At 37.8% G+C, this 22,217-nt stretch overlaps 1 protein-coding gene and 1 long non-coding RNA gene across 2 annotated transcripts in view; one reads left to right on the top strand and one right to left on the bottom strand.

The window, feature by feature from the left end:
• Positions 1-22,217, top strand: part of LOC143378713 (uncharacterized) — an 87,484-nt gene that overhangs the window by 30,618 nt on the left and 34,649 nt on the right. The gene's annotated exons all lie outside the window — the stretch shown is intronic.
• Positions 15,786-18,169, bottom strand: LOC143378647 (uncharacterized). The gene is made up of 3 exons (XR_013088328.1): positions 18,135-18,169; positions 17,950-18,041; positions 15,786-15,869 (listed from the first exon to the last, which is right to left on the bottom strand). It is a non-coding gene; the product is annotated as an uncharacterized LOC143378647 (long non-coding RNA).

Below are 22,217 nucleotides of genomic sequence, written 5' to 3' on the forward strand. Positions count from 1 at the left end.
ACGTTTTGTCTGCTCCTGAATGCACTTCACTGCTTTCATTGGTGTCGACGTTAATTTAGCAAACAGGCGGAGGATTAATGGCTTTTAACGCGGGCTTCGGTACGATTCTGTTGATTTTGGTAGGGGTAAGCAGCGGGCTTCGGCATTATTTGAATAACATATTTTAAAAACGATTATTTAATATTAATATACTGTGTTATTTTGCTGAAAGTCATTTTCAAATATTCGTAGGTCAGTGTATTTACACGCGCGAATGAGTTTCCTTTGAATTATTTTGTCATTTGGTTGCTAATCAAATTACTTAGTGCCGCCTGAAATAATCTCGCAAATACTTTCTGATACAGCTGTCTTTCGGACGAGATACTTGAGACGAGAATATTCCTGGAAGCGGTTATCTAAAATACAAAATCATTTTAGAATGATTAATTTGATTTCGGTGCAAGATATTCCTCGAAGCGGTTATCTAACGTGCAAAATCATTTTAAAATGATTAATTCGATTTTAGTGGAAATTTTTTTAAAGCTTATTTTTTTAAAATTATTTTTAAAAACGAAGTAATGAAGTAATTCAAAGAATTCATGGTTTCAAATATTACCTTTTATTTTGTATTTCAAACCATTTTTGCCCAAGTCTCGTAGACAGTTCGTGGTGAAAAAGGGCGAAGTTTAAAATTAACTTGATTAATAAATTCGATGTGGTGCATTGGTGAAATCTGGATGAGTAATTGATCTTTTAATAGGTACATTTATCATGTTCGCATTCTGCATTCAAACACAAAATGTAGAGTCTAATGTTTAACCGTAACAAATACTTGCACATTTGTTAAATGTGCTTTGCACCACGGTGCATTTAATTTACATCTAACTATAGGTAATAGTACTGTCTGACATAATTACTTATCCTTCATCACTTTGGGGGTTGGTATTTTCGTAAACTAAAATCAACAAAACTTACACGAACTATAGTGTTGCAATCTCCAAAATTATGCAAAATAGTAATAAAAAGGAAGGTGGATATTTTGACAAGCAGAACATTTTATAACGACTACTTCTCGCTTTAAATAAACTTTGTATAACGTATAACATCCTTGTATTTCTTATTGTCTACATTTATTTATTAAAAAATGCATCCAGCATAAAAGTGTTAATATTGTACTGCGAGTTAAAAATTTAAGCATACGCTTCTTCGCGAGATTCATTTTGAATTTACCAGAATTTAAATAAATTCGTTGTAGAGGCGCTCCAAGATTTTGATAATTTTATGACGCGCGAAGAAAGTTGAGTCCCACTATGACGAATTTGAACGATGATCCAACTGTCCTGTACTTTTTACCGTGTTCTCGATGAGCCTTTATGTCTGCTCCACATGAAAGTGCCAGGCGAAAGTTTCATAGAGTCAATGGCCTTCGAGCGAGCGCAACGTCGCTCGTTACACGGGTCTATTTACTTGTTACTTTTTTATTACGTCTACACCGTTAACGTACTATTTCGTTTCGCTTTCCTCGTATGCATTTTTCTTTATAATAAAACCATCCACACAGCACACTGCTTTGAAAAGTGATAAGAAATATTGTACTCCGACAAGGACGAATGAAGCTTGTTAATACATTTTTTATTTAAATGTTTCGCCAGTTGCAATCGGGTATAATTAACATTTCCAAGGCGCTTTACTTTATTGCACAAAATAGTTTTAAAGATAAATACAGGCGGGGACCAAGTGAAGTCCTTAATCAGGTGATATAAACAGACAACTGAGGTCCAACGGCGCACCCAGAGGGGGGTCAAAGGGGTCCTAACGCCCCCCAAAAAAAGGGGGCTTCGTAAAAAGAAAAGAAAACCGGATTTTCTTTAAATAAATTTTTATAATCCCCTGATGAATTTTATTGAATTCGCATTCAAAATATTTGTATCCCTTCAAATCGACTCCCCCCAAGATTAAATTCTGAGTGCGCCTCTGTTGAGACCCATGTTAAAAATGTGTGCTGTGAAGGTTTAAGCCAGTTTCTAACACTTGTTTACTTCGACGGTCTTTTACGCGCGGATACAAAGCAAATACAATTTTTGTCTCGAAATAAGTTCGCGCCCGAGATGCGGGGTCTTTTCGAGAAGAAGGGTTGTTTATTCGGCTTGCCTTTGCTCTGTGCGCCAGTGAGTGAGAGAGATTGAGAATGAATGAAAGGACACGCGACAGTGACAAGCCATAAATTATCGTTTTATCGAGAGAGAGAGAAATGGAATAAGACGAACGTCCCAATTTCTGCTCGTTTAAGAAACCTCATTTAAATAACCACTCGTCATAAACAAGATGTAAAAAATTTGTTTGTGTTCAAAATTTGCAGAGTTGAATTAATTCTTTAATAATAAATCAAGCAATTCAACAAACTATTTAAGAAAGATACTTCAAGATGTTTAATTATTAGTAATTTGTAATTAAATACACAATGCTCTATACGTCCGTATTTCTGCTGATGAAAAATAGCGATGTATGTATTGCCCCAAGCTCGTGCAACACTCGCGTAAATGTTTAAATAATTTAGAATTATTTTCTTGCAACTATAGTACGAACGTAACGCATATAATAATAAGAAAAATACGAAATGAGCAGAAATTGGTACATTCACTTTAAATCCTTCTGACAGCACCGTAATTGAAGTTTTATATTCTTTACAAATAAAATTTTATTCGTATCATTTGTATTAATATACTTAGATACAGAAGAGTCGTGAACGCTTTGTTCCGAAGAGACAGTCAAAATTCAAATTACTGTGTAAGTAGAAATACAAATAGGAGTAGAACAAAGTTTGCATCTTACCAGTTAAGGGTTAAGAATAATATAATTTAATATGTACAAAGTGGAGAAGTTTAACAAAAGATTGAAATTTTGGCAACAATCAAATAGAACATACAAGAAGTATATTTGAAAAATTTTGGATCACGAAGTGTTAATAAATAAGCATATCTCGATCGGTAGGGGGAGTCCGTGAGAATCGAACCACCTTTTACTTGAAGGTCCATGAAATCTGGATTTTCTCAGAGCGAAAACGGCCGAGGTGTCCAAAAAAATAGCCCGATGTCGATTGCCGTCTATTAGACATCTGGCAGACAAATGTTCCCCAAGACTTCGAAGGTAAGCAATTGCCTAGTAATAAAGGGTCGCTGAATTTCTGGCCTCGCTCTGAGCCCCCCTTTGTTCCCGTAAGACGGAACAACAAATGAAAAAAAAAACAACAATTTGCTTTAGTTTATAATAAGTAGCCACAAACTTTAGGCATTACAATATTAACTTATATACTTTAATTGAGCTTTTACTTTGTATTTCACTCTGAACACGAAAAAACACGTTCTCCTGACTGCTCGCTGGGATATTTTCAGTTCTTTGGCCATTTGATTACCACTACGGCGTGGATTTCGTTCAAGTCGAGCCTTCGCTTTCCGAACCGTTTCAGGTGATGTTGCTGTTTTCTTTTCGTCCACCACCATAGCGTTTGGCAATGCTGCCTGCATCGTTATAACGATTTATGGTGCGATACACAAACATTTTATTCATTTTGAGATGCCTGAGCTCACGAACAATAGCTGGTTGTGACTTTCCACTCAAATATAACACGATCACACTATTACGTTCGAATTCCATTTCGAATAACTTTTGTTCTATAAAACTTAGACGCAAATGCTTGTGGTAGCTTGTAAACGATATAAACAGCTGTCATTGGTATGAATTTGACATAGTTGGCAATATCGCGTTGCCAGATATACCGGTGTGAAGTTGGTAACACTTCAATTTGCCTAACCCTGTACTTCTGAATAAAAGAGACTATATTTTTATACCGTCGAATTGACTATTATCTTCATTCTATTGGTTTTCTATTCGTTTGACGTTCGAAGCGGTCCAACTCTCCCATATGGTCAAGTCCTCCCGGACTCCCCCTACATTCGGAATGTAATCGCAGAATGTGGTATGCCTAAAGATAACTAAATAACTGTCTTAAACGTAACAAAGACATAAATAGTCAAAATCGTCAACACTTTACTAAGAGAATACTCAAAGATGAATTGTGCCAAATGAAGAGCACAAACGATGCAATTCCACTCGAAGCTCTTTCGACAACATCGTCCCAGGTTGAATTACAGATCAAACACTGATCTGCACTTTATATCGGTTAATGTAATACTTCAGTCTCTGCGTTCTCTGTAACGCTTCTCTAAACCGCATTGTTTATGTAACTCCCGTGGGCGCAGATTAATAACACATGTTCCCGCGTGCGTTGCCCTCGATTCTTTTCAGTTTCTTCTCAGCGTGCCCAGAAAATAGGCTAACAATAAGTTCCGCACTTTTGTCTTCTTCTTCCACTAACAATGAAGTCTTGTAAGGAGTCTCGACGCACCGATGAAGACATCCTCCCGGTTCTGCTGTCTATGAGCCCGAAATGACGAAAGTGCGATCGAGCCTCCTCGCGCACGAGATACACGCGGCGAATGTTTCAGACGGTGCTCTCGTAACCGCTACTTTAGCATACAATCGTGGGAGGCTCCGTCGCGAGGCTATGCTCCATTTCCCTTCGCCCCATCTTCCTTTCTTCCCCGCCGTTTCCTACTCTCTTTTTGCCCGCCAACATACCGCAATAATTACACCGCGCGGCGAAAAAGCCGCTGACTTTTTTCTCCCCCCTCTTCCACGCTTTTCCCGCTCCTTTTTCCATCTGGCTCGGCCAGACCAGCAGCTTTCGCGGGCAAAGAGAGGAGCAACGAAGAGTAGCACGCTCGTGGGGTTGGAGTTGCTCGCAGGGGCGGCCCCGCGCTCTCTTGTCGAGTGAATATCGTCAGACGTCGGCGGAGGGTGGCTGAGACAGTGATGGGCAAAATTTCTCTGGAAATAAGAATTCTATTCGGTCTACCTGGGGCATTTCTTTGGATAATGAAACTCTTTTAGATATTCAAATTTTCTGCAAAGATCTATCTAGATAATTAGCTTTTTAAGGCAAGCTTGTCTGGATACCTAATAAATGTCTCCTAAAGAATATTTATCTAAGTAATCAAGATTTCTGGGAAATCGTTTGAGTACCCACAACAATTTGTTAAAAATTATACTGGTAAGACTGAAGTTTTCTGTGGAACGGTTATGAAGATTTTAAGTATTTGACTGAATTGAGAATTATTTTGAGCAATGAATGAGACTCGAAAAAATCCTAGTTATTGTTTGTCGAATAAATATGCCTAGTTAAATTCTTCAAACGACTCGCACGAGAAGTGGAGATAGTTAAGGCTTATTTCGTTCATTATCTGGATAATAACTTTGTTATCTAGGTAACGGCAAACTCTGCCGGACTAATCAAAGACGGAGGAAAGATTGATGCTCTTTGTCAGGAGGCCATCGTGTCTGGCAAACTTTCGTAATTGATGTGATTCTGCCATCGATACCGCCTGTTGTTCATATATTTGTTAGGTTGCCAAGAAATTCTTCGTACAATATTATTTTGTTGAATATTATTTAGAGACTACCTTGCACGCTGCTTCTGAAGTTGTATCTTATTATGCAGATGTTAAATACATTACAGTGAGTGTTACTTAAAATCGGACAACGAGTCGCTGGAAGGATTTCTTCTTACGGAATGTTTTAATTAAGATAAGACTAAATAATGTGGAGATGAATGCTGGCCTGTTTCTACGAGTGATGAAACTTTATTTATGCTAAATAAATTCAAGATATTTGAGAGTTAGGAACGGAACTCACCAGCTGATAAAAATGGTACTTTTGAAACAGTATGTACCTATTTATAATATTTATATACGATAAGATGATCGTATAATATTTATATACGATCCACTTATAATTTATTTGCAATTGTTTACAACCATTGTGGCAACGTTCCGTCGAAGTGAATACGAATTCAGTAGCTGTGTTTCGAAAGTAATTTATTGTTACTATTAATCTCAAAAAATTCGAAGAAACTATTGTATAAACTCATTTGATACCAGATTGCTCTGAATTCAAGTTGCCCTCGAAATGAAAACGTGTTTCATTTTTAAAGGTGTCTCTTACATATTGCACGATCTTGCATTTACCTTTGAACATTCAATTATTCTTTACGCGAGTCAAGACCATTTTTGCGAGATAATACATTTCTCTTCCCCCTTATGTTTATTACTGCTTTAACAAGGCTGCTCGTTCTTTGAAGACCAGGATGTTTTCGAGACTGCCAGCTAGTAGAAAGGAGCAATTCAATTTTAAAACGTATTTTCATCCTTAGTGCAGGGAAGTTCGAATGAAAATACATTCAGAATTCAAAGCAGTGCAATAATGTTGAGATTCTAATGCATAAATTAGCATAATCTATTTGTCTTCCGAGTAGTTGAGTTTACATGCCAGAAATAAGCCAGTGCTGCTTGGCATTACTCATTGCCAGCGAAGTTCAGTGAAGTTCACTCATTGTCAGTGAAATTCGGAGGTGCCTTGAGGCTGGAGTTCTGTGTTATCAAGCGACTGGCACGGAGAAAGTTTGCGCCAGAAGTGACTTTTTCCTTCTTCCTAAGCTAAGTCCAGCTTATTAACTCTCCTTATCCTTTCACTATTAAGATCTGTTAAACGATCTTTGTTAGGAATGTGGCTCGGACATTCTCCCAAGTTGGCGCCTTGAATGGTATGCAAGCATTTCCAAGTGGTCTTAACAAAAAAAAAACCCTCGAAAAACGCAGCGCGAAAGATAAACAGCCACGTGGTCAGCCACCGGAACGATTAGAAAGAATTTTTACCTCGCGAATAGTGTTATTGGAAATGCAGTGCACTAAAAATCCACTGGTCCGATTTATTGCCTCGCGCGTAGCGAAAGTGACGTTTCATTTATCCAATAAAACATTTCGAATTGGTGTCAACTGTTGCGATGTCTGTTTATTTTATTACTTATTTAGCTGAACTTCGTGTACTTCGTTAAGGCTACCGTGGCGGTCGAGAGGGAGATAAAAGGCGAACGATAGCAAATATACCATAATTTCATAAAAAGGAATTAGGTATGTTGTTTGGAAATTACTGGCAGGTTTTTAATCAAAGTTATCTTTAGTAGGTACCAATTTCCGTATGGAGTACACTATTTCCACTTTTCAACTTCCCACAGAAGCTGAAGAAATAACTATATTAATTTCTATAATAACAAAATGCTTTACATTAACAAATTCCATCTTATTAAAAAATTCAACAGAATTTTCTAGTCAATCTAATATAGGTGTAGGGTTTATACAAAAACCTACTTTTGAAGAAACCGGTTTTCGAATGCCGGTATTCCCAAAAAACCGGTTGAACCGGTTTTCGAATGCCGGTATTCCCAAAAAACCGGTTGAACCGGTTTTGCGAATTTTACAAATTTATAAATATAAACCGATTTTCAAAAACCGACAAACCCTACATAGGTGTATCTCGCGCTGTACGGCAGACATTCTTACAGGAATCTCCCATTATAGCCAATAATACCAGTATGATAAGCGACAGTAGTATCAGTATATACATAAAACAAAAAATAACAGTGTAATTAAATTTCATTGTGTTTCACAGTGATGGTCGAAAATACTTGAAACGTGAATGGTAACAAACTACCATAACTTTATCAAAAGGAACTATGACACGTATAGAAACAAGCCCAATCTGGCAATACAGTCATTTAATAATACAAATGATGAAAATCGCAATTGTGAAAATTTGTTTTGGTCACCACTTTAATTAATTGCCTATTATGCAATCTCGTTTAGAAACACCTTTTCGATAAACATACACGTAACTTCAGAGACAGATGCTTTATCGACAGCCAACGTGTTATCAATAACAACGTATTTCTTACTGCCTCCTGCAGGCCTAACAAGTACCTACATCGAAGGAGACATAAAAAGCACACGGTCGGGACAAACGTTCCATTAATCTGCTCCGATCACCCGATCGCAGAGACGTGTGAAGTTACTGACGCCATTAATCATCGTATCAAATCGATTCTAGTAGTTTCTTTGATAGCTGTTTGCCCTGCGTTTTTTTGCGACTTAAAAAGTGATCGATGTTAAAAGCGCCCAGAAAATTACTTGTAATGTCGACGATTTGGTAGGATTAGTTTTCTGCTCTAAATTACCTCCGCACGACCATGTAATTACGAATTCATGAGGGGTGAATAGCGCGTGTGATGATTATTCAAGGAAAATGCAGTATGGTTTTTCTCTGCAACGTGGTAAGGTAAGCTTTGACGACGCATTATCGTAAAAGAAGAGTTTTTGAAATTTTAATTAATTTCTTACTCGTTCGTAGCAGATGAATTTATCTTTGCAACCGTTCTTTCGTTGGGTTACATCGAAGCCTCAAATAATGGTTACGTTATAAGAGTTATAATACGTAACACTGTTACCAAAATTGTACACCCTAGTCAAGGCACTAAACGTAATACTGTGACGTTCATGCATCCGACTACAGAAATATTAGCGTGAACCAATTCATAATCTGTAATCTTCAATCTGTAAACTCGAGAGCCCTCGGCCACTTATTCCCGCCGCGGTGCTATTTTGCAAGCGAGAAGCGCTCGCCCGGTCGCCGCCTGGCGGTCACCTCGCGAACTACTATTATTTAAAAATCATTATTTTAAAAAAATAAAAACGTTACAACCTTCCTCTCGCCAAGACGAACAAAGTGATGTAACACACTTGTGGGTACAGTTCATATTTACTGAGAAACCGCATTTCAAAGTATGCAACTTCAATTTTATATAATAGTATAGATGAGGCGCTTCTCGCGACTGGTATTTTGGTCGTGACTATTCGTTGAAAGGCTCAAGCGGTGACTTAAAAAAGGTAAAGAAACATGGAAAATATGTGAATAATTCTAAATCACCGATCGTGAACCATAGAGAGAGAGAGAGAGAGAGAGAGAGAGAGAGAGAGAGAGAGAGAGAGAGAGAGAGAGAGAGAGAGAGAGAGAGAGATGTGTGAAAAGGTCTTAACAGTCCACCTTCTAAAAACTCACAATCAGAATCGTTCGACGAAACGGTGGAAAAGGCGGACTCATCTTCATTTCTTTTCATGCATACGTTGAGGGATACAATCCTAGTCCCAGATACCGACATTTTACCAGTGCTCTTTTCTTCTGACACATTTCTCACAATGTCAGGCGCGTTTGTCGATCCAAGGCACGTTCGAGGTCACCTGAATTTTACGAACACAGGTCTCGTTGTTTCACGGAAAAAAAAGACGCGAAACTAAAGGCCAGGCTCTTCTGCTGCTCTTATACAATAATTCGCCAGGACAGCAGCTGGATTAATCGGCGATTATCCTGGTAAAATGTATGGCGTACCTTGGCAGTGCCATTAGCCGCGGTCAAAAAGTACCATAATAATTCATTGACATTGAAAACAGCGCTCTGGATCCTTGATCGTGTTGGGTCGCTCGAGATCCTGGAAAAAGAACGCCATTTGTAATGCCTAGAAGAGGAAGAGTAATCGTCTCGATTATATTATTATCCGCTGATAGGACGCTCGATCTTCGACGGATCCTATCCTCGACGTGGTGTAATGATAACGAATAATTGCGCACCGGCGATCGCATTTTACGAGCACTTATTCAGAGGGATCTTTCTCGAATCTCAAACGTTGCGACACTTGACTACACTGCGTTCCACATTAGAGCGTACTCGTTTCGCGCAGGGATACACTGTTGATTGGCAGTAAACCGGCAGGGAAAGTGCCACGACCAATCGCGAAAGTGCTACGACCAATCGCGTGTGTCAGATCCGTGGGAGCTGCGCAGATCGGTCGCAAATCGGTAGGGGCGTTGGTACGCTCTTACGTGGAACGCAGTGTAACGATAAGTGCAATCTTTTCGCGGCTTTTCGGTCGACACTGTAAATTTTCGTGGTTCGACTTGCGAGACATTTTTCAAGTTACATAGAAACAGAGGCACGTGTTTCTGAAATTTGTATGACACCTTCGAAGAAACACTGAAAACACACTGTTTAATGGATTGTTTGGTACTTGGTAATGGATACCCATGATATTTATGGGGAATTATAATAAATTTTCCACGTATTTTTAGCCAGATTTTGAAATAAAATGGGGCAAAAGAGAGCCAACTTTTTTTGTTAAATTTCTTTGGAGCACACTTACCTCGCTGTCGAATTTTTTTTTTAAATTTTCAACCTGGTCAGTGGTGTTTGAAAACTTTTGCAGCGCAACTTTGTGGGTTTTTAGAGTGATTCAAAACAAGAACAACGGTGTCTTTCATTTCGGCCCTATCGCCCTTTAAGGGGCTGAAAACTAACCTCAAAGTCAAATTGGCACTTCCACTTTTTCGCGTATAACTCTCAAAGTATAACAGGCAGAAAAAAAAGTTTCAAACAAATGTTTAATGGTGCAATAAGCGCTACAAACATGCGTTAACAAAATTTTGAAAAGTGTTAGAAAAAAATATATAACTGACGAAAAAAACTCTTTTCAAAATTTTGTTAACGCATGTTTGTAGCGCTTATTGCACCATTAAACTTTTGTTTGAAACATTCCTTTCTGACTGTTATACTTTCAGAGTTAAAGGCGAAAAAGTGGAAGTGCCAATTTGACTTTGAGGTTAGTTTTCACCCCCTTAACTCGGCGGGAGGCGCTACTGGGTACAATTTACCACAGAGGCGCTAGTTGCGAAAATATAAAGACTATTTGAGTTTTTGTTAGAATTTTTTAAAGAACTTTAATAAAGATTTTAAGATATTTCATAAATTGTGTTTGATTCTTAAAACACTGTACTTTAACATAAAAATTACAAAGTTACAAAAAAAAAATATTCTGAAACCGTGGTTTTTTACGTTTCAATTTTGGGTATTTTTGACCCGGTAGCGACAACCTGTGTTACAATGTAGGGTGCGCCTCCCGCCAGGTTAAAGGGCGATAGGGCCCAAATGAAACACACCGTTGTTCTTGTTTTGAGTCACTCTAAAACCCCACAAAATGCGTTCCGATCGGTGAGTCCGGGTTCGCGTTGTTCCCTTGTCAGTAGTACAGGCTTCTCGGAGATGGATATGGAATAAAATAGAATACTGAGGCCCACGCACAGTGCCTACCTACATAATATGTAGATCGGAATCATGAAATCACGCATACGTGACAGCGGGAGATAAACTGTTAAGGTCCTATACGGAGAAATTGAAATTCTCCAACGGTGCGGAACGTGTTTAGCATGAATCTTCCTATGTTTTGCATCTTAAACTTTACTTTCGAACGAATTCAAAATATTCAGCGACTGAGCTAGCAAATAAGGATAACGAAGTTGGTAAAGTAGCAACTAGAATTAGGTACGTCACGTTCAGAGAAAAATGATTGTCTCCATGTGGATTAAAAGATAAATTACTTTATTATTTTATTAGGATAAATTGTGGTATTACAATACTTTATTTGTGTATCACTACATTTTGTGATAAATATGTTCATGGTCGTTTAGTAAATTGTAATTTGTTTAGGACACTAGCGAGCATTAGTATGTATGTAGTTCCTTTTATATTCCACACGTAAATTGAACATGATTTATTTCCGGATTATGATAAAATGATGTACATAATCATTTTTTCTCCCAAGCGAAGTATAAATCTTCAGGCACAAAACATACATAATATTTCTGTTAAAAAAAATAATTCGAGGAACTTCATTCATTTGCAAGTATCTGCGAAGAAGCGAGTCAACGATAACTAATAATTGCGTTGCATCGCACACGATAATAACCTGCAATTACTTGTGTAGACTAATGGTTCGTTTATTCATACGGACTACGTATTTTTCCAAAGTTAAAAGGCCACTTGTTGTCTTGCAAGTTTCATTTACTCGATTCCTCGTTGCATACAGCTATGCACGTTGCCTGCCACGCACGCCGTGTTCGAAACGAAATATCGTGAATATTCTGTGCCTTTAACACTGACAAAAATCAGCAAAAGATATTCAGTTAATTTTAACTCAGAAATCAATTTCGTCCAGACGGAATGCAACTTTCTGTCCTAATCTCGCAATTTTTCAACGTTATCAGCAATTCTCAGACACTATGTGCTGGCAACACTGTCGTATGGCGTGTGAAAATTAAAATTAGTTTATGGGTACATAAATTCGGAAGATAGTAAGGTTTGACGCAATTCGTGATAATTTCTTTCGTCCACGTGTAACTTCTGACGCTACGTAGTGTTAAATAAGGGGACGTTAGCGATTTGCATTGGTACTGAACCAAGGAATCGTACAATGTAAACCCATGTTTACGTTTTCAAGTGTAATGGTATATTCTTCAAAATAAAAAAAGTTTCAGTCGATTCGGGGAATAACTTTTCGAGATACAGTTTCCACTAATTTTAAGAACACTGTCAATGAAAAACAAATATAGGCATAAAAGTACAAACATTGACACCCTAAAATTCGAGGTTATACAGAAAAACATATGTAGTTAAGAACGAAGTTTAAAGTGTTCAAACAGATTATTTCATTCGCTATTAAATACCTACAGCACTTAGTAAATCTGTATTTCAATCCATTACTTAGTTATAAAGCGACAAAATATACTTACTTACCGCTTATCAAAGTTTTAAGAAAACGCCTAAACCTCAGCCCTTTGTCCCACTTTGCGGTGTTGCCAGATGTAAAATGATGTAGTTTAACTACTGGGCTTTGCAGTGTTGTAGTGAACGAAAAATAAGAAATTGTAAAAAAGTACTTTCTAAGCTTGTACTTCCTAACATTTGGCTTTTTAATCTGGAGTGGCCAATGATTAGTGCAGCGCCAGCATTTGTGCAGTATACCCTACGTTGATAAGCTTTGCTCAACCATTTTGAAGACCCTTTGCGCATGATACATTGGTTGCACTTTGAGTGTATTATTGAGTCTCTACTATATATTTAGTTGGATGAACTCGTTTCCTTGTTTGTCTCCATTGGAGCGAGGCTCCTGCATGTAGTTCCTCAATTTGGCACGTCACACAGTAAGATATTCATATGCGCGTATTAAGTAGAGTAATTACGGAGGATGGACGCATAATTCGCAGTTAGCGCTGTAGGACACGGCGCTCGGAAGTTTCTTTCCTGATGTATATAACACAGGAGGTAATAAGCTGTGGAATAAGTAAATCGGCGTCATAAATATACATCAAGAGAATGATGTTGGTGATACAGTCACGGACATTTCTAGAGTAACCTGGACAACGGTAAACGTGGCAAAGTTCGGCATTGACCGCTCATGGAACTGGACAGTGAGGATTTGACAAATCTATACTATTATATAAAGAGAGAGCCGATTTTTATGTTCGCGCAAAAGTCAAGACCTATTGAACCGATCTTCCTAAAATTTTAACACGTTATTCCTGGATACTCAAGGACGGACATAGGCTATGTAGCATGTCTAAAAAACGCGTTATTAACCTTTAGAGGGCCGGGATTTTTTCGTTGAAATTGTTAATTTTATTTACTTAAAATTTATGCATATATGCCACCCAAAATGGCCGGCAAAGTATCCAAATTTTTAGGTGGCCACTATAGTGGTCAGCCCGACCCTCTAAAGGTTAACATGGAACGAAGAAGCGCCTGGTATGCGTTGCGCTGGAGGGAAAATAAGTCTCCCAAATTCTCCGAAATAGTATGAAGAAATTAAGCTTTCTTTTCAAAATACTTAATTTCCTTAAAAGATATTAATTCTCATAAACATGAATCCTCTCTCTCCTTCGGGTCCCAGCAGCAGCGGCGCACCGGGAGAAAAGGTTTGGTGGTCACCCATCTTTCCCCAGTACCCGCCCCGTGATGCTTAACTTCGGTGATCTAACGAGAATCGATGTCTCCATCACGGCTACGGCCGCTGTAAGGTCTATCTTTTTTTGAAACAGTATTTACTGAAGGACATTACAAAGTTCTATCTTACAACTATAATGCTTCAATAAATCTAAAAAAAAAAACTGCCACTGTTTCACCTCTTATGACTATAAGAAAGGTACGGGCTACTTGTTCAGAGTTCTGAAACTCGTAGCCACTCAGTCTTGTACTATGTTTGCTTATACTACAGTCTAATAGCGCGGTAGCCCCATCTAGGTAACCATTCGTCGCACCATTAATGCAATGATTATACGGGGAAAAGTGTCCAGAAAAAAAACCCTGTACCGTTCTGGCGCTGAGAGGTCTATGTACTTAGTCGCAATGCAAACTGTGCCTCTTATTGTAAGTTGCAATAAAAAATGTTTCGAAATAGCTGCATTAGAACATCAAGCAATGTCTCCTGTTTTCAGGGCACAATGGTTGACGGTCATTGTTTACTCCGATTAACGCTTATGCAATCCAAATAAAAGAACGACGATCCATGCGTTCCAGATCCAAGCTCATCGACCATGTAAAAAGTATTATTTCTTGCGCAACCCGCGCTTAATCCGGTATTCACGATCACTGTTATTTAGAATGGTTTACGCAACGATTCGGTCATCTAGATTTTCAAGCGATCCCGCAAAAACAGACATGTTCCATTATCGCATTACGGATTCAGCGGACGGTCGTAAACGCTCCGGCCTAGTATTTACACAGGAATCATTGACATTTCTGTGATTGAACGCGTCATATTAATGTGGTTTTCCCATCACGTGGTTTTTTTCTAAGCGTCCTTTTTTTACTTTCTGCTTTCATTATCACTTACCGCTGCATGCGTCGATATTCTTGCGCACGCTAAATACTTAATTAGCTCGCGCAACTATCGATATTCCAGTTCGAAAGGAATTTTCGAGGTTCAGATGAAAATCGACAATCCTGGAGGGAAATGTGCAAGGATCAAAGTCGATGAAAGAAATTTTTCCTAATTTCCATTGAAATTAGAAATTTAATTAGTATCCTGTTATGTAACCATACTGGTATCTCTACGATAATTGACACAGTATCGGGCTTCGCTAAATTGCAAATTGGAGTAATTTGAAAAGCGACTGTGCACGTCGCGTATGAAGTCGTGCACGTGCCATTGTGCGATAATGGTGCACGTGGCAGCAATTCATGCTTTTCATGTTTATTCATCTGCTTATTGTGCCAGAAAATTCCGGAGGGAATATTAATACTGGCACAGTGAATTCCAGGTGGAACTTTAAACGAACTGCGTCGTACCAACACAAACTTAATTTACAAAGATTAATGAACGTCCTAACGTTTGGATTAACGAGTAGTGAACAGCAGTTTTCAAATGGCCACGTTAATCACCGATTTAAATCCACGGAAATTATACCAAACTGCTTTTAACGAAAATTGGGGAAAATCGTTTTTTAAGTCGATGAGGGATTTTTGTACAGGGTAGATGTTCCGTTTGTGGCCATTCCACTGTTTTTGGCCAAGTGCATAATTATTTTATTTTTTAATTCTTTGCGGACCATTATTATGTGGATAATTTCACATCTTAAATATTTTGTTTAGTTATAATATATTTTGTTTAGGAAATATAAGGTTACATTTATTGCTTACACGGAAAAATATTATATTTCTTAAGAAGTGGCCAAAACTGGTACAATACCTTAAAGTCGCCACAAATGGTGCATACACCCTGTAGCTATCAATTTTTCATTTGACGTTGCTGTGCAATGTGCATACTTAGATGACTGCTGGTGGCCTCCAAATGAGCACAGACTCTTAATTTCACAGAAACTACATTCATAAACATTGATGATCAGATTTATGTCGACTCAAAACTTTCCAATTTAAATTATCTCTGTGATCCACTCAAGGATATTTACATTTTCTTTTGGGACACCCTGTATACCGTGCACCATCATTCTCCTCAGCTTTTCCTGTGCTATCGGTTACCCTTTAATTATCCAATTAGGTGCATGGCTGTTCAAACGTTCTATATTTAGTCCATTGTAGTAGATAGTTACACCTGCCTTCGTCTATATTACATTGAACAAAGCAAGAACGATTATTTGCGCCACTGAATATCGTTAATTTGCTCGCGAAGCTGCCTCGCAGAGCAGTGCATGCCTTAGGGCCTCTTCACGCGTGACGTTTCTGTGGATATTTTGGATGTATTGGCTTGGAGAAGACGGCGGTGGTTTAAAGGCAGGTAAAAGGGATATAAAAAAATGGGTGAATTTATTTGAAACACCTGTTGGCAGTCGCGAAAGCTAAATTCGAGATATTATTTATTTTTCATTTCTAGAAAGTCATGGAACAATCATTTCCCACTATTAACAACTGGCCCCGCTGAAGGTGCAATAAATTTTAGACACAAATATTTTTTCAAAAAATGAAAATACCTATGGCACAGAAAATTCTTAAGCACGAAAGAATATGCTGCTTAACTATAGCAATAAGACAAACATTTTGGAATCACTCTTTGAATTAAGGGATGCGGGAAGTTTCGTGTTAAAAAAAACCTCGAGTAAACTTTTCACGCGATAACATATTAAAGCTCGTTAAAATCATGAATATTCCAATCATCGCTGAAAGTATAGCTAGGAAAATATTTGTTACACGATGCGATTTTCATAAAAATCGACAAGTGCTTGCCAACTCTTGACCGGTAGTGTATTTCTGTTTGCTAAATTATTATTATTATTATATACCCTTTGGTGAGTACACAGAAGAGGAATGCGGTGCATATAATAGTTTGGGAAAAATGTTCCTCGTCAGGAACTGTGCCATTTAATGTCTATAGAAAATTCTATTTTACGCGTACCTCCTACTATTTTTTGCCAGATCAATCTGGGCTTTCTTTGCGTACAAAAATATTTCGTATGAAAAAGCCTTAATTGCACGATAGTGAAGCCATTTTTAAAAAATGATAATACACGTAAGCGAACACTTATATCGACACCTTAGATTTCGTAGAACGTCGATTTATCTGTACGATATATAAACGGCGCGTTATCAGGCCCATTATAAAACTCACACTGACGAAGTCAGACTACATTTCCAGCAGGTCTCTAAAGCCTTAAACAGTGTAAATTATAAGAACTAACGTTACGATAGCTTGCAATATTCAAATTTGTAATATTATACGCGTTAAATTAATTACTCCAGGAAAGTTGTCTTTGTACCGTAATCATAATTGCTGGTTACACTCAAACTGTCTCGATTTAGAGATACATAATCATTCAACTTATTAACCCTTCGTCGACACTCCGGGGGTGAGCCACCCATAAGCTGATTTCGACGCGCTGTACATTCTATATGCAAAATAAATGCCTATTCTCCAAAGCCAACTTATAAACTATTTTCCCCTGAAAATATTATATCTAAACAACAACTCTGTAGATTTTCAGCTTCTAATATTGAAATTTGTAAAAGTTACAATTTTTTGAAGATTTTCTTCGCTTTCCCTCGACATATGGTAATATAGAACTTTTCCACCAAGAATTTGATACAATTTCAATAAAAAAAAAACTATTGGAATACATCCTAGAGACCTTGAAATTGACCCATGATATTTTTCATAACGATTGGATTCATCAGATGAGAATGGCAGTCGTTGAAAAATTGCTCTGGGTGTGAGCCACCCAGGTATGTCAGGATTGTTCGAAAAAAAGAGGTGTGTCAACGAAGAGTTAAGGGTGTTGACAATCAGTGTCTGTATCGTGCTCTTCGTTCTCTTATGAATTATCATTATAAATATTTCAAACAATAGACGAACCACAATTCTCAAGTGGGAGTCTTGAAGTTGATGTCTCCATTAGGGTCTTTTCCCACGAGACGTTTCTGTGGCAACAGCTATTTTTGGATATAACTAATTTGCAAAAAAAAAGTATTCTTAAAATACCTAGGTACATAGGAACTTTCAGTGTACCATTTTTACGTTTCATATTCTTGGTGTCTTCTTCCTCGAATTCATGCCAAGCAAGTAGATCTCACTTTATAACATCAACAGTCATATGCATGTAAATAAACTTTAATTATGCCATAATTGTAATCATTGCTACAGAAGTGTCTCGTGTGAAAAGGCCGCAATCTCCTTTAACAAGTACTACATACCTCGTAATCCATCAAAATATTGAACAGAATCCCAGAAACGTGTGATACGACGTGCCCGTAAATTGCCACGGTTTCCTGGAACTCTTATCTATCTGTAATCGAATAGAACAACGGATTATCAACACACTTCCCCCGGCAACTTTTTTCCCATGACGAATCAACTCGGCCGCACTACGCAGACTTACCCTGTTTACCACTTCCCCCCCTTTTTGCCTTTTTATTCGTTTCCTTTGCAGAAAGGATCTCCTGTCCAGACCCAATCCCTCTGTGTTACGTTTCTCCTTTTTTATTTCTCAAACAGAGAAGCTAACATGCACCTTTAGCTAAACACATGTCTTCGTTTGGCACTCGAGATGATTCAGTTTCAATTCATTAGACGAGCCAGTTATTATCGAGGCGCAATTATTATTAATGTTTCTCGGATAGGACCGCCTATCGTCAAGAAGCGGTCGTCTGTGTCGGCTGGTGTATAATTACGATATTTTTTCCTCGGTGCTGCCTATTTATTCAACTGGCACGGGAAGGATAACGACGTTTAGTCGCAGTCTAATGTTTAAACATTTCTGACACGCCACCACGTGGCATTAGCTAAATAAAAAACTGTCGAATCGAATGAAAGTTACTTTAGAATGCGGTGGTGCGCAGGGAGCTGTTTTTAGCGCCTAGCTGCGAGCAACCAGTCTGTCCCGTTGCTAAGGTTAGAATCGGTGAGGCGAACTGCAGTAGCGCGCGTGCATTTGGTACGACTTGAACCCAGGTATACACAGGGTCAGCGTTCTACCCTGCAACCCGCGCTCGCGCGAACTTGTAAAATGGCAACAGCGCCTCGCCAACGCCATCAGTCTCGAGTCGCAGCGAATGACAATGAGGCGCCGCAAAAATCGATGAAAAGAATTTGGGTTCCTCTAAAATGCGACCGCTTGACTTTCGCCGATATAGAGCAACGCTTCGTACTAGACTGACCGCAACACTTCCGTTGAAAACCGTAATTTCCGGTAAGATAAGTGAACCGACTGAAAACCTGGGCAATTCGTGCAGTTGAATTTATAGCGAAGTGCAAGAGGGAAGCCTTGGGCTCGAAATTCACTAAACCGTGCACCAACTTCTACGCTTTTGTCCTCGTCCATCCTTGTAATCGTTTCACTTCTGCACGCCACCCGCGGCTCACAGTCAATGAAAGTTCACGAAGACGTGGAAAACCATTGCAATCGTCCGAACAAACGAATGGTGAGTTTCTAAACTTTAAATGATACAGTCGTGATCTGCGCGTTTGAAATGGAAAATTAAACGTTTTCCGAAATGCGGCACCACTCCCGCGCGTGTGGCGTCTCTCCTGAAAAGTGGATGTTTTTAGTTTCGATTTTTTAAGGGTGACAGATATTAAAATTTTGATTTCCTTTAATGCTAGTAGTTGGACAAAATGTTCAGCTAATGATATGTGTCCTTGGAACAAATTTTCATTGCGGAATTTCGACACGGTGACAATTTTGGCGTAAGGTGCGGCAACTGTCCCGCAATTACCAACACCAGTGTACCGCTGAACCTGAATCGGTGTTCCGCGACAATTTAGAAAGGTTTTATACACCGCAACGCATTTAAAGATCTTCTACGTCATATTTTAAGGCTGCTTAGCTGCTAAGTGTTCCGTTAAAATTTCCGGGTTTGCGATGTGTTCCATTGCGGAAAAAGTTTGGCAACCCCGGTATAACTATTCGCATGTGCTGAGCGTTCGTTTAACGAAGTAAAAAGAAAAAATGTCGAGACGTGACCATCGAGTAATTACATTGTACAGCTTTAAGCGTGATTTATCACCCATAGAGTATCACGAAAAAACGTTTCAGACATTCTGGTGACAACAGACAAGAAACGCGCAATGATGACGTAAGAATTTTCAATATTGCGATTCTGACGTAACAGATCGCACAAGTTCCGAACACCCACGTAAAGAATTCACTGCGAAAAACATTGTTAGTGTTTGAAATGTAATTAAACGTCCTCGACTAACACACCCGCAAATCGAGGAAACACTAAAAAATAAATACACTACCTTCGAATCGGAGTTGGGCAAAGTTTAATTTAATTATGTACTAATTACTAATTATGCCTGAAATGTAATTGTTAATTCAATTACGAAATACTTTTTGTAATCGTTAATTTATACGATCTTAATTGCAATTGCTACATGTAATCACAGGACAATTAGTATTACATGATTCGTAATTGTAATTGTACAAAACGATTAGAATACGTCTAAAAATTAAGTTTTCTAAACATGTATTTTAAATGATGAAACCGTTTATAAGCATTTCGTTGTCCCGCATTAAACAAACCAAATATCAAATTTTTACAAAAATAGTAGAATGTCCTGTAACCAATGTGCAAATGAGTAAATAGCTACTTGCACTCCAATACTCACAATGAACAAATTTTTCTTGAATATGCCTACTTTGGGAGGGAAGGAATTTAAATAATCGTAATGACATTCTTATTTTTTTCTGCATTGTTATGTAACACAAACCATGCCTTACAGTATCTTCTATGTAATTGTAATTGGTCTGCAATTACATTTGGCAATCACAATTATAATTGTGGCGTGTAGCAATTAACGATTACAGGAATTGCTTTGTAATTGATTTGGCAATTACATTGAATTGCAATTACTTTCGAGTTGAAATTAGACTGTAATTACAATTAACGTAGTCGATTACATACTTAAGGGGGTGCATGGGTATTAGACAGTTAAAATCAACGGTTTCTCTTGGGCTAGATCGTAGAGCCGGTAATAACTCAAACCATTTGCTCTTTTAACAACTCTTTCTTAGGGGTACAAGACACGTTTTCAAAAAAGAATGTTTACAGACATTGAAGATTAATTAACATACAAGACATTAAAGTGAGTGCTTGCGTAATGCGCGCCTCCATGTGGTGAACACGATTCCGACTGACCGACTCATCTAGAAGAAAAATCGCTGCACACGAGTATCCTTTAACTCAAAATCTAAAAGGTGGAACTTGGTCGGAAACTTTTAATAAAAATTCACGGAGTATATACAACAAATGTCAACTTTGAAGGATTTTCCTGAAATAATTCTGTGTTAAATGTTATCACGAAACAGTGTCGAGCACTATATGAGCTCTAAAATTTTGTTACCCTTTTTTGGAACACCCTATATACGTTTATTGTATGTTCCGTCGCTTGTTTACTTCCTAATACGCCTATCTGTGTACCTTCCGAACTGTAGACCGGTTTCGCACCTGTTCACCCAACTCCTCGCAGTGAATATTCGTTTACGACTTATCGCTGTTTACTAGAAAAATTAGAAAATATTACCAGCAATGCACAGACTTACCGTTATCGTTCACCTTGGGCCTCGGTGCTCAGTCTTGCACCGATGGTTTCAAACAGTTGCTGCACAAACTTTTAACGGTAGCCTCAGTGCAGTTCTGGATTAACCAATAAGCAAAATAAGCACGTGCTTAGGACACCAAGAAAAACGGAGACACCATAGAAATTTTCTGAATTTTGAAATCTAATTTTTGTTAGAAACACTTTTTAGTCAAATTGCGGGAAATGCGTAAGAGATCGTACATTGAGTTGAAGTGATCACCCTGTATAAGTAGACCTCAAAATCTTTTAAGTCACATTTTGGGGCCTCTAAAGGTCTTAATTCGGCCCTGCTTCAGTGCTCAATTTTGCAGCGATTATATCAAACTGTTGCACAATAGGGCGGAGCGATACTATACAGGCGAAAATTTAAAATTGAATTTTCAGTTACCCTGGGTGCGGGATAGTTGTCTTTTGATTAACCAAACACAACTGTAAAAGAAATTTGGAAAAATATTCATGTCTGCAGGTTCCTTTTTCTCCCAAAAAAGATTATATGATTATATGATGATATGATGATATGATGATATGATTATATGATTATATGATTATATGATTATATGATTATATGATTATATGATTATATGATTATATGATTATATGATTATATGATTATATGATTATATGATTATATGATGATATGATGATATGATGATATGATTATATGATTATATGATTATATGATTATATGATTATATGATTATATGATTATATGATTATATGATTATATGATTATATGATTATATGATTATATGATTATATGATTATATGATTATATGATTATATGATTATATGATTATATGATTATATGATTATATGATTATATGATTATATGATTATATGATTATATGATTATATGATTATATGATTATATGATTATATG

Source organism: Andrena cerasifolii, chromosome 2 (genome assembly GCF_050908995.1).
Source record: "Andrena cerasifolii isolate SP2316 chromosome 2, iyAndCera1_principal, whole genome shotgun sequence".
Lineage (NCBI taxonomy): Eukaryota > Metazoa > Arthropoda > Insecta > Hymenoptera > Andrenidae > Andrena > Andrena cerasifolii.